The sequence below is a fragment of the Myxocyprinus asiaticus genome, chromosome 16 (assembly GCF_019703515.2).
Source record: "Myxocyprinus asiaticus isolate MX2 ecotype Aquarium Trade chromosome 16, UBuf_Myxa_2, whole genome shotgun sequence".
Taxonomy (NCBI): Eukaryota; Metazoa; Chordata; class Actinopteri; order Cypriniformes; family Catostomidae; genus Myxocyprinus; species Myxocyprinus asiaticus.
In genome coordinates this window covers 48,577,109-48,591,473 of record NC_059359.1, presented here as the reverse complement: position 1 = coordinate 48,591,473, position 14,365 = coordinate 48,577,109, and the positions used below count along the sequence as shown (strand labels likewise).

Sequence of the window (14,365 nt, the reverse complement as noted above, 5' to 3'; positions counted from 1 at the left end):
GCTATGCAAACACACACACAACGTTTATAGATCTGACATTTTAGCATGTGTTTCACATATAACATTATGGCTGTAATATACCAAACAGGAGTTTCCCTCCACTCCGAAACTCTCTCACACGGGCCATGCTTGTTGAGCCCTGAGTAGGTTTAGTAAATTAAAAAAATCCCACAACCTGAACAACAGCTTGATTTCTAGCCACAACTACAGACATTTGATCTCCAGACGCCCCCTAAAGGTTTGAGAACCACAGCTCTGTCTGTTACAAGCATTGCCACACCTGCTCATTATTAAATATATGCATTGTCTACATCCAATTCAATATTTCAACAATGATCGTGACGACATAAAAAAGGTTAAAAATTAACCTTTTTTTTTTTTAAGTAGGAAGACTACACACTACGACCACAAGAGCCATCTGACTGACATGTAAAGTGATCAATTAGGGGCGGGTTTATCTGATATACTGTTTTTACCATATTAATAAACCAGCGAGGAAACATGTATTTAAACTTTAAATGCATACCACCCGGGACCTCATTCCACCTGTCATCCATTTTATTTAGTCATGCCCCCACCTCTTTAGTATTCCTAAACTTTTCTCTTATGAATCTTGTCAAATAAAAATAAAATAAAAAAAAATTGCCAAAATTGCAAATATATATATATTTTCTAATTGCTTTAGTGACCCAATATACGTAATAGTGTTGTATTTGCCCCTTCCATGAATCATATTTGTATGATTATTTCATATCTCTATATGTTATATCAGGATATATGTTAGAAAAATGAGTATACAAATGACTTCTATATCATGTCGATTTTCAGTGCAATGATGGTGAATTATCAGTACCCAAGATGCGTGTACACATACATATGAAAAATGCTATTTGTTCCTCATGGTGGCACTGGTGTTTTAGTGAATGACTGACTTACATTTCACATTTGCTATTTGACAAAGCAACATGGAAGTAAACTATAGCAAGTGAACAGTGTGATATGACTATTGTCATTTGGGTGTACTACTGAAATTATGCAAGTTACACATCTATTTAGATTCAATAACTGCCAGATACAATACATATGTGTAGCTTACATACAGTAATGTGTAGCTTTTGTGTTATGTGAAGCTCAATATGTGTTTGACTGCCAGTTGTGTCTCATGAAATTTCATTGTGGAAGTTATGAATCTCGCTCTATCATTTGTTGCATCACCACTTTGATAAATGAAAAATAAATCACCCAAATACAACATAATAGATTCTACTCCATTATTTTCTTATTAATTTGTGATAGATATACTGTACATGCTGGGTCACTATATACCAGAGATATGTAATAATGTTTGGCGAAACACATAAATAATGGCACAGCAGTCTCTGTGAATTTCACTACAGAAAACACAAATAACTAGAGTAAAATGTGTAGATAGACTTTTTACTGTACAAAACATAAGCACAGTTTATTTCACAGACATGTACAGTAGGCTACTACAGTATATGTTCAAAAGTATGTGGACACACAATCACTACACCAATATGTGTTTATTGAGGCATTAACTTCAAATTAATTGGCAGTAACAGGGAATTAGTCCTCTCTTACAGCCTCCACTATTCTGGTTCAGCTCTACACTAGAACTTCGAACATAACTAGTTTACATGTTACTAAGTGCCTCAAAACTCTGAATATCTTTCAAAGATTTGTTGCCACAATAAACTGGCAAACAGTTTCAAATCCAGTGAATATCTGATCGACAAAAGCGCTGGTTGTGTCAACCAAGTACTTTGGATGTACAACTTTGTTTCCAAGCAGGTTGATTAAACGATAGCATAAAATCACATTAGAGATTACTAGATCAAGAAAGTGCTTTCCAGTTTTGTGTGCAATATTCATTAGACGGTCAGTGAACAGACGGTGGGCGGTTGGTGGGCGTGCCGTCTGAGGCAGAAACTGCCATATTATAGCTTTTAGTTCTTTATCTATATATGGCTAGAGCTCTCATTTAAACACAACACTTATTGGAGGACATGATTCTTCAGTCAGAAATGGAATGAGACTGGAAGCACTTCTGAGATTAACAAAAGGTTTGTATTACAGGTGTTGGGTGTCCATAATACACTTTTAATCTCCTAGTGTAAATGACAAGTATAAGTAATTATTTCCCTGACTTAGTTTAAAGTTCCTTTAATATAAATTTAAAAAATGTGCCACATGCTGTGAACAACTACCTTATTAAGATCATTTTCTAGTTGCTTATTTTTTGTGCAATTGTTTACATTCCACTCATTTACAATTTGCATCTTCAATGAATGCAAAGTTCTTTAACATCATGTTGCACAATTGCTGAATCCAAAAAGGCAGGGCCGTAGCTAGTGTGGTGAAAGGTGGTAACGATTCTAGGGGCCCACAGGTCCAGGGGGGCCCCACAACAAATTCTAAACTTTATTTTTTAATAGGAAAGGGGCCCTGACCAATATACATTCAGGGGGCCCAGAATACCTTGCTATGGTCCTGCATCAAGCATAAATCATACCCAATGTCCAGGCTTGCAGTATATTCTCACAATTTCTCTCATGTATTCATTTTTGTTGTATTTCCTTACACCAGGGCTTCTCAACCACTGGGTCAGACGCGGATCATTGTATGCTGGGTCGCGAGATCTTTTCTGTGATGAGTACAAATGACCAATTAGAAGGATAGAACTGTACATTTGCAATGTTTGGGGCAACAGTGACCTCTATTGTCGAATCGTATTAATATCTCCAGGTTTGCGTAAACGACCGTAAGTCAGAGGCTGCATTTCTCTGATGTTAATTATTAGCTGCAACAAATCGTTCTTTTTGTACAAGGTGTCTTTACGTAGCGGTGCATGCGCTAGCAACGCTACTCAACATGTGGCACGCGGGCCGCATGCGGCCCTCGAGCCATCTTTTGTGGGCCACGTTATGATTTCATCATAAAAAAATATATTTATCAATAGCCTATCAACTGTGCATGAATTCAGTTGAGGTGTTCTTTATCAGAGGGTTTACGGTAGCTCTCTGAATGGCTGAAGCACAGCACAGTTAGAGAGGGGAAAAAACTGCAAAAGGATGAAACGAATGAATAAATAAGGAAAAAATAATAGTTTATCCTGCAATAATGGCGTTGAGATGCCAGCACGCCAATGCTAATTAGTGATATACGTTACTTCACTGCAAAACTCTAAAGAGGGTGAACAAATCTTTATGACTCCTCACTGGAGCAGTTTTGGAATTAATAGTGGATATACTATCTCTCTTGTTTTGGAACGTAGTATTAATGGGCATCGGAGCCCAGGTAATGATGGACCCGAGTAACAGGGGCCCTCACTGGAGGGGGTCCACAGAAAGGCTATATTGATATTCCATTATATTATCATTTGTTATATACATACAGTAATAATATGCTATTGTTTAGAATAAAAGGTGGCAAGAGTCTGTTTTCCACCTGTAAAAATGTCCCCTATAGTCTGCTTTGTCTCCACCCATGTTAGCGTAATAACACCCAGCCCTAATTTTAAATGAATTTTGGACCCTGTGCAAATATCAATTGGCAAGTTATGACTTTCTAAAACTACCTGTGAGCTGAAATGTCTCAGGATAAACTGAACAAACTGGCACTCTTCTCATTTCAGAAATGTTATGGTGACTGCCAACGAGAAAACTCACAAATTTATACATGTAGAATTTATTTAGTTATTTATTTATTTATTTTAATAACATATTGCTTTATTCAAATGATATTTGAGTTTGAAAATAAAAAGTTATGAATTAGCACTGTTAAATATCCATCTAAACGGTTTATACTGGATATTATCCCCACCACAAACCCAAATTGTTAAGGGGGCCCTAAAACAGTTTTGGGTCGTGGCAATGTGTGTCATTGTCTCCTTCTGCATACTGCAGCCTTCTTAGGCATATCGCGGCACCGTTTCACGGCCCCCTTTGGCATATCGCGGCCCACTTTGGCATAGAGACAACTCGGGAAAATATGTTTTCTTTTGCCGTGGGGCTGTAGATGGGGGAGCACCACTGCTGGAACTGCCGTTTTACACGAAGCCAGAAAGTAAGTGCAGCTTCTTCTTTTTCGCGTTGTTTTCGAACAGGGGCGGATTTAGGCATGGGCGACATGGGCAGCCGCCTTTGGTCAGAGTGGAAGAAATGCGATTAAAGCATTTACATGCCAGTATAAAGCAATTAAAATAGGATACTCCACATATCCTACTGTGATTATCATTACTCTGATTATTAGCATAATCACAATATCATAATCACAATATTCTGTTTACATGAGATACAGTTTAAATGCAGTATTATCTTAAATGCATTATAATCGCATTATGAGGGTGCATGAAATGTGGCCAGTGACAACAGAACTCACCCTCATGATGTTTCAATCAAACCCATATGACTTTCTTTCATGGAAAACAGAAGGAGATGTTAGGCAGAATGCCATTTTGTTACCATTAAATTTGATTGTATGAAAAAAATACAATATTCTAAGCATATGGGGGCCCAAGAATGACAACACAATACAGTTTTCAACAAATTTGAATATATTAACTTAAAATTAGAATATATAAATTACACACACACACACACACACACACACACACACAACAATTAATTAACAATAAATTATTAAGAAATATACAAATTAACAATAAATGACTATAAATAAGTAAATATATATATATATATATATATATATATATATATATATATATATATATATATATATATATATATATACAGTGGTGTGAAAAAGTGTTTGCCCCCTTCCTGATTTCTTATTTTTTTGCATGTTTGTCACACTTAAATGTTTCAGATCATCAAACAAGTTTAAATATTAGACAGAGATAACAAAAGTAAACACAAAATGCAGTTTTTAAATGAAGGCTGTTATTATTAAGGGAAAACAAAATCCAAACCTACATGGCCCTGTGTGAAAAAGTGTTTGCCCCACCTGTTAAAACATAACTTAACTGTGGTTTATCACACCTGAGTTTCTCTAGCCACACCCAGGCCTGATTACTGCCACACCTGTTCTCAATCAAGAAATCACTTAAATAGGACCTGCCTGACAAAGCGAAGTAGACCAAAAGATCTTCAAAAGATAGACATCATGCCGAGATCCAAAGAAATTCAGGAACAAATAAGAAAGAAAGTAATTGAGATCTATCAGTCTGGAAAAGGTTATAAAGCCATTTATAAAGTTTTGGGACTCCAGAGAACCACAGTGAGAGCCATTATCCACAAATGGCGAAAACATGGAACAGTGGTGAACCTTCCCAGGAGTGGCCGGCCGACCAAAATTACCCCAAGAGCGCAGCGACGACTCATCCAAGAGGTCACAAAAGACCCCACAACAACTTCCAAAGAACTGCAGGCCTCACTTGCCTCAGTTAAGATCAGTGTTCATGACTCCACCATAAGAAAGAGACTGGGCAAAAATGGCCTGCATGGCAGAGTTCCAAGACGAAAACCACTGCTGAGCAAAAAGAACATTAAGGCTCGTCTCATTTTTGCCAGAAAATGTCTTGATGATCCCCAAGACTTTTGGGAAAATACTCTGTGGACTGACGAGACAAAAGTTGAACTTTTTGGAAGGTGTGTGTCCCATTACATCTGGTGTAAAAGTAACACCGCATTTCAGAAAAAGAACATCATACCAACAGTAAAATATGGTGGTGGTAGTGTGATGGTCTGGGGCTGTTTTGCTGCTTCAGGACCTGGAAGAATTGCTGTGATAAATGGAACCATGAATTCTGCTGTCTACCAAAAAATTCTGAAGGAGAATGTCCGGCCATCTGTTCGTGACCTCAAGCTGAAGCGAACTTGGGTTCTGCAGCAGGACAATTATCCAAAACACACCAGCAAGTCCACCTCTGAATGGCTGAAGATAAACAAAATGAAGACTTTGGAGTGGCCTAGTCAAAGTCCTGACCTGAATCCTATTGAGATGCTGTGGCATGACCTTAAAAAGGCAGTTCATGCTTGAAAACCCTCCAATGTGGCTGAATTACAACAATTCTGCAAAGATGAGTGGGCCAAAATTCCTCCACAGCGCTGTAAAAGACTCATTGCAAGTTATCGCAAACGCTTGATTGCAATTGTTGCTGCTAAGGGTGGCCCAACCAGTTATTAGGTTTAGGGGGCAATCACTTTTTCATACAGGGCCATGTAGGTTTGGATTTTGTTTTCCCTTAATAATAACAACCTTCATTTAAAAAATGCATTTTGTGTTTACTTGTGTTATCTTTGACTAATATTTAAACTTGTTTGATGATCTGAAACATTTAAGTGTGACAAACATGCAAAAAAATAAGAAATCAGGAAGGGGGCAAACACTTTTTCACACCACTGTATATATATATATATATATATGTATATATATATATATATATATATATATATATATATATATATATATATATATTAAAAAAACTTCTCTGGCGGCTCAGTGTTCTGAAGCAGCTGCTTATACCGCTTATGGCTAGAAACGGCCCTGTATGCAGTTGTAACAACGTAAATAAATTGCTACTTTCATGCGATACTTGCCAAATAGTGAGCATTTTAACTTGTTAACATGTTATTAATGCTTAATAAATACACTTATCCATGCTTCTATTGATCAAAATCATAAATACCTTGTTGTAATGTTGTTGTTATGCGGTTATAACCTCATATCAATCATTTATAATCCATTTGTAATTAGTCATTAATAAACCCTTTTATAAGCCTTTAACAAAGGGAACATAAATGTAAATTGTTGCTGAAAAATCTAAAAAACAAATAGCAATAAAAGTTGCAGAACATTCTTGTCTTTTGACTATAATGTTAAGACAGACGTGATAATGAGTTTTCATGACTGTATAGACTGCAGCATCAGGTCCTGATACTGACGAGTGAATAGGAAGTGAAATAGTTTGTGAAATTACATCATTAACACTGAGACATGTGAGTAAATGTGATATCACTGGCCTGGTTTTATTTCTAGCAGTGGTTTTCAGTAAGAACAAACTCTAAACTGGCACCACACCCTTGTGCTGTCTGTTTAGGTGTGGACTGCTGCCAGTTATAGAGCAGTGTAACATCTGACGCTCAATTTATGTGTTCTAGTCTGGTAATTCAAGTGCACGTTATAAACTATGAGTTTAAAAATTTGCTACTAGTTGACAGACTGTCTACACTCACTAGCACTTTATTAGGAAAAATATGGTCCTTGAAAAAAGTGCCCAATGTGGTCTTCTGCTGTTGTAGCCCATCCGCCTCAAGGTTCAAAATGTTGTGCATTCTGAGATGTTATTCTGCTCACTACAATTGTACAGAGGGGTTATCTGAGTTACCGTAGCCTTTATGTCAGCTCGAACCATACTGGCCATTCTCTGTTGACCTTTCTCATCAACAGCTGAAGCTCCTGACCTGTATCTGATTTTATGCATTGCACTGCTGCCACACGACTGGCTGATTAGATAATCGCATGAATAAGTAGGTGTACAGGTGTTCTTAATGAAGTGCTCAGTGAGTATATACTGTGTAATACAGTTACTCACTGCTATGATTACATACATACAGTGTCTTCCAAAAGGGACACTTGAGTCACAGTTTAAATCATCTGAATGTCATTGCATTAAATAACAAAATATCAAAGCAAACTGTCATTTATTTTAAGGATAGCACAAAGACACTTTTAAAGTGAAACACTAAAAATGTTGGGCACCAGGTGGTTAAAAGCCATTGCAAATGGCTCAAAAAGTTCATTTAATTCTTTAGAATCTTAGAATCCTTTTTGTTTCAGAGGCAGTTTGATATTTTATCTATAAAATGTATATAGTATGTGTTTTATCATTGTACTTTAAGAGTGACAAAGCAGTGAAGTGAACTACTGTACAAAAAAAGGAGATATGGGGTATATGTGTGATGAGCAGAAAATGCAGCATGCTTCATGTGCACTGCAGTACACTAATGCTGACACAGCTGAGCATCACTGCATACTGCTGCACATGGTCACATGTTCAGCACTAAACTGTATACGGTGAGGTAAGAAGTGAAGACGCAGTGTAATCAACGGTGACAAAATTAAACATACATGTACAAAAGACAGTGTGGTGTATAGTGTCCTCACTGTGTCGATGGAAGTGAAGGTAAGGGATCTATCAATAATAATTAACTAAAATAAATCAAAGCTGGTCATTCATCAAGCAGCAGATATTAAATCCAACAATATCTCCAAACATATGAATACAAAAGCTTGCAATCTATTGACTGAGCAAATTTACCAAACTTTATTGAGGGACTGTTATTTTATCTCTCATGTAAACCCTATGTGTACTAGTCTTTCATAGATTAAATGTGTTTTCCCATGACTCACACAGTTATTATTTCTCCCTTTCTCTTTCACGGTTTAATTATTCACAACACTGAGTTTTAGTGTTTATGTTTTTAGTAAAGGGGCATGACCGGAGTGTAATAAAATGAAATACATGTTATAGTTTGACTTTAAATTATCTACACTGTATAGTGAAAATGAATAGTTACCTTAAAGGTATAGTTCACCCAAAAATGAAAATTCTATTATTAATTACTCACCCCCATGCCATCCCAGATGTGTATGACTTTCTTTCTTCAGCAGAACGCAAACAAAGATTTTTAGAAGAATATTTCAGCTCTGTAGGTCCATACAATGCAAGTGAATGGTGATCAGACATTTGTAGCTCCAAAAATCATATAAAGGAAACATAAAAGTAATCCATTTGACTCCAGTGGTTAAATCTATATCTTCAGAAGTGATATAACAGGTGTGGGCGAGAAACAGATCAAAATTTATGTTCTTTTTTTTTTACTCTAAATCTCCACATTTACTTTCAGTTTCAGATGTGAAAAGCCTCAGATTACTGTGATGAAAAGTGGCCAAAGTGAGGTCATGAGTGCTTAATATAAGTGGATTTATTATTATCGTTGTGGTTGTAATTAATTAATTAAATTTTCTTTATTTATCACATTATACATTTGCACATATACAGTGAAATTCTTCTTTTTTCACATATATAATAGTAATTATAACTATAATTAATATAATTTAATATAATATAACTATAAATACAATATTATATATATATATATATATATATATATATATATATATATATATATATATATATATATATATATATAATTATAAATATAAATAATTATGCATAATATATTTGAAATGTAATAGTTTGCATATGTAAGGCGTAGCAAAAATATTCTATAGTATTAACTGTAATGTACGGGAAAACATGCATCAGTTTTAAGGCAATTTCAGTTTCTCTCTCGTGTGTGTGTGTGTGTGTGTGTGTGTGTGTGTGTGTGTGTGTGTGTGAGATCAGGATTTCCCTTCACTGTCTTAATCTTTGACACACATACCATGTGGCGCGTCCTGCTGTAGTCTGCACTGTAGCAGCTGTGGTGGGCGGCATCAATCGGCGTGTGCCCACTCTGACTGGTCAAGTGGATGTCAGTCACAGAAATACTCGACTGCTATTGGTCGAAAGTCTGAGTACGGTAAGTATAACACTGATGAGGACTGTGGAGTTTCCTGTGAAAGAAAAAAATCCTTGTGTGTCTTTTATTGAACACAGTTCATGAGAGACTGAATGGAGCTTTAATGTACATATATATTTTTTAATCATAGTACTCCCAGCACTGGACGTTTATTGTCTGGATACGGTTCAAATAACTGGATTTTACAAAGTCCGGCTCCTGTTGGTGGAGTTGATCCCATTTTATCAATATGTCCCGTGTCTCGGACCCGTTACCGAAAACACGGCAGGAAAGAATGAAAGACACGAATCAAAAGGTGAGTTAAAACGCAGTTATAACGTTTATTAACGGTTTATCTTATGACTGAATTACATCACTTTTTTCTTATATTTTTCTTTTTTTAAATGCACAAAAACGCACTGTTGTTAAAACATATTTAACAACATGGGCAACACATTAATGTAGTAAATACTGGGATAATTGCCTCTTGACATGGTGTGTTGTTAAGGTTTTTTTTTTCTAGTTGTATGATGTATGATGTAGTCTTCTGCGTGTTTCTTATTTGACCCAATGAACAAAAGAAGTTTACGATTATGTAAATGATTGAGCCTCTACTGTTCGCCCAGTCTGTGTTTAGCTTGGTTTGTGATCTATGTGTATGTTTATATATGAGGGTTCGGTCCATTGTGCGGCTGTTACATGAACACGTTGTCCAGAGCACTGAAGGGAATCAATGGGGGAGGGACATACAAAGACACTGCAGCAGCACATTCATGATGGCACTAGTGCTGCATTACCACACATACTCACAAAGGTCACATTTAACGTGTTTCAATGAAGCTTTTAAGGATTTGCTTAAGCAAAATGTTCTATCCTAATTTTCTCTTTCCTTTTGTCTTTTGTTCTTATATATTCTTATCAGCTAGGCTATACCTGAATACAAATTTTTATTCACAAATATCAAATAGCCCTTTTAGTTTGATTTCTTTTCCGAAAATGAGTGTCTGTTGGGTGACATACAGTAGTTAGTTCCTTATTGCATTGCTTATGCAATGACATTGATTTGCATGTTTGCATATAAGTTACTGAAAATGTGCAGTTGTTAGCTTTAGGAGCTCTCTCAATCAGATCTGACCCTAATAAATAATTTTTCTTATGCAACTTAATGTTGTCAGGTTGATTCAGTCAGATTGAATAACATTTTTGACTTGATGTTACTATGTGTGCTTTATTTAGGCATTATTATTGCATTATTTTTTATAGTGAAGCCTACATAGGGCCTATTGGAAATGCCTTTTAAAACTACAAGCCCTTTCTACGTGATGGATTTCTGGCAGTCTGGAGTACATTTGATTGCAGGTAGAAAGAAAGAAAAAGGGATTACAGGAGAATAGAGAATGAGGCACTGACACAGATGTTGCTGGGATTAGAACCCTGGAGGAGTCTTTTTTGAACATGTAGGTAAGCTGAAGCTGGGCGATGCAGAATTCCCTTAGCAGTGTAAAAGGGACTAGTGGTTTGAAGTGAATGAGAATTTCCTCCGGCATAAGGAGGGAAGTACAGTAGTGATGGGTGCACACAGACACAGAGCAGAAAAAGTTCTGTGTCTTCACTCACTAAAGGATAATAGGAGCTCACCTCAGTGGTGTTCCTCTGACGTTACAATATCCTGATTGCATATTTGCATAGTCGTATAGTTGATAGTTGCGTCTGGATTGGCTGCTCCATCCGTGTGAGTGTTGCAATGATTGCATTGCTAGAAAACTCAATCCGGCTCAGTTCAAGGACTTTCCACTTGCTAGATCATTGTGCTTCACAGCTGCATAGCGGGATTCGATCGGAGAGAGCTTTCGGCTCATGTGCACAACCGGATCCTTCAGGGACAGCCCTCTGAGTCATCGTTTTGAGTTGAGATAAAGCAGGCTCTATCCAACCACTCATTAGCTGCGTTTCCACTATCAGGCCAGTGCAAGCCAGGGCAATCAACTTGTCAGCCGCGAGACCAAAATCAGTCTGCATTCCCACCATCAGACCAATAGCCCCTCAGCGTTGCCCTAAAACCCACCCTTAATACGCCACCCTGGTGCCAATGTCACACTCCCCGCCCATTTCACAAGGAGACTAGCTAGCCCTCGAAATGAAAATGGTGGAGACTGAAGCTGCCATTTATTTGCTTATTTTGGTATTTTCTTGGTGGAAATCGAGACCTGACTCAGCGAAACTCTGCCTTTGACATAAACCCAGCCTAAAACCTTAGTTGGCCTTCTTTGGCCCAATATTAACCGGCGGGCCAAAGCCGCTTGGCCGTTGGCCCACGATGAAGCCCTGGAAGTGACAGTGGGGATGCAACTGGCCCTGGCAGGCACAAGCACACCCTTCATTTGGCACTATAGTGGAAACGTGGCTAATGAGCTCATCCACTGGGGTGCAGTGTACCTGTAGACAAAACAGGGAAGTGCCGCCCAATTTAGTGTCCATAATGATAGTGCAGGACCACGGACTGTTGAACTCCTCAATTACTCCAAATTGTAGCATTCTATGGATCTTTTCCAGTCCCTGAAGAGGGGGTCTTGGAGGTGTATGGATGTCAAGGTCAATGAAGTGAAGACACCAGGAAGCTTATGTACAATTAGCTAAGCTACCAGTTGAATAAAGTCAGTGAGGCTTCACCTGCTGCCTGTGATGGAAAAGGGGACCTGCTCTCATTTGTGGAAGGAGGCTCAGTGGCATTCTGATGGCATTTAACAGAGTTCCTGTCAACTTTTTCAGCCGTCTTGTTTACGGAAGTATTTTTCCCATTCATTTTCTAATTTAAAAAATAATATCTTAATTAAACAGTTGTAAGCCATAAAAAAATAACCACCTCTGAGGTGAATCACAACATTACAAACTTTGATTTGAAGCAAACAATATCGGAAAATCAAACAAAAAGATAAAGGTAAAAGACTGCACTTTACTGCAAAATATTCAGACATACAAATATATAAGAAGTTTGAGAGTGTATGGAGTGAAAAACAACCATTGGCAACAGGATTTGGGTGTGTCAAGAGTTGAGAAAAGTTTAAATTTATGCAAATACAGGGTGATATTGCGCAGCGGCTACCAATAGGAGTGAAGACTATGAAGCACACTTCCTCCGTCCCCTGTGAGAGACTGAAGTCGAGTACAAAAAAACCTGAGAAGTTTTTGTCATTGATTTCACTGTTCTATATAATTTGTCTTTAACCACATACATGAATAAAAAAAAACATTATGTGTGGAAAACCGTGTCAGAAATTGTCGGTATTATGAGTGAGTTTGATTCATACATTGAAAGACCATTAATTGTGATATAATGTATTGAGCACTGCTGCAGTTTCTATAAAACACTCGCCCCTACAGAATGTTCATTATTAGAAGCAAAACAAATGATAACTTGTCAAATAAGAATAATATCTTAGTTTTACCGACAATAGTTGTCATCTGTGATCAGATTGTCTAAAGTTATGGCCAGTTGTGCAGCTAATAACTAATAACGTTAGAGCAACAGCAGTAGCAATGGCAACTAGCGACACAGAGACTTGCAACAGCCAACAACAAAGTTGCTGACAATGTGAACAGGGCTTTATTCACACACTGATGTTGCTCAGACACAGAAATACAGTATATCAGGACCAAATTGAGTGTGATAAGCACAGTTTCCTGAGGGCATTAGTTTCCACTGCTACAGAGAAGGTAGAGATGTGATTGTACTCAGAATGAAGACAGCAACAGGACACATTATGACCAGAGCATTCAGCACACATGCATTGACCTGACACTAACCTGGTTATTCATTTAGCATTGCATTAGAGTGACCTGCACTGGATATAAAGATTACATACTCTTCTGATACTGAGTCAGCTGGGTTTCCATCCATTCATTTTTAAATTAATTTTGGGATATCACATAAAAAATGCTGGATGGAAACCCCAAGATGCAAATAAAGTTTCCAAAATGTGCATATAAAACATATATCCTTGACATTACACTGACACACAAACACACACAACAGCAATTCTGTCTCAATGATCAAGTGATGAAGAATGGACCTCTTACAAAACAAACACAGGTGGGACTTGTGACAAAAATAAAGCACTTTGTGTCCTTTGTAATTTAATTACCACAGTAGCACATCATGTCTTAACTATCACCTAAAAGCCAAACTCATGATACGGCACTGATTAGGGAAAATGAACAGGAGATTGTAAATTGGGTCTGTGTGTTTAATCAGTTCTTTGTGTTCTACTCATGTGTGTGATTGGTTGAAGTGTTTGAGTGTTTGCTCTGTTAATGAGCATGTTCCTGACAGCCACACCTCTATGAATCTTCCATGAATCTTCCTTAAACATGAACTCAATCACATGACCATCACAACAAAGTCTCAAATGAGATCTCTTTAAAATATAACATTTTTACTTCTATACAGCAATGAAATTAAATGGAGGGCAAATTAAAACTTCCACTGAGAAAAAGACTCACATGTCTCACATGTGTAATCTCACATGTGTCTCCTATAGAGTTTCAGAAGAGATCCCCTTACAAAAAATCTAAACTAGCAGCAAATTTGCAGCAAATTTTCCGCTCGTTATTTTCACATGCAAATGAGCTTTTGATTTGCTGCAAATGTTTGCCAGAAGTTTGCAGTTAGTGGTGAACCTCTGGCAAACCTTTGGCAACAGTGGACAACTTGTGGCAAGTTTGCGGCAAATTTACCACGATTTTCGTAAGGGTCAACAAAGCCTTAAACTGTGGTCAGATTTGCCAAGGTCCCAAAGTTTGCAATCAAAAGACAGAAC

General features: G+C 37.3%; 1 pseudogene; it reads left to right on the top strand.

Moving 5' to 3' along the window:
• Positions 1 to 9,613: 9,613 nt before the first annotated feature.
• Positions 9,614 to 14,365, top strand: part of LOC127453873 (rho guanine nucleotide exchange factor 2-like) — a 93,095-nt pseudogene continuing 88,343 nt past the window's right edge.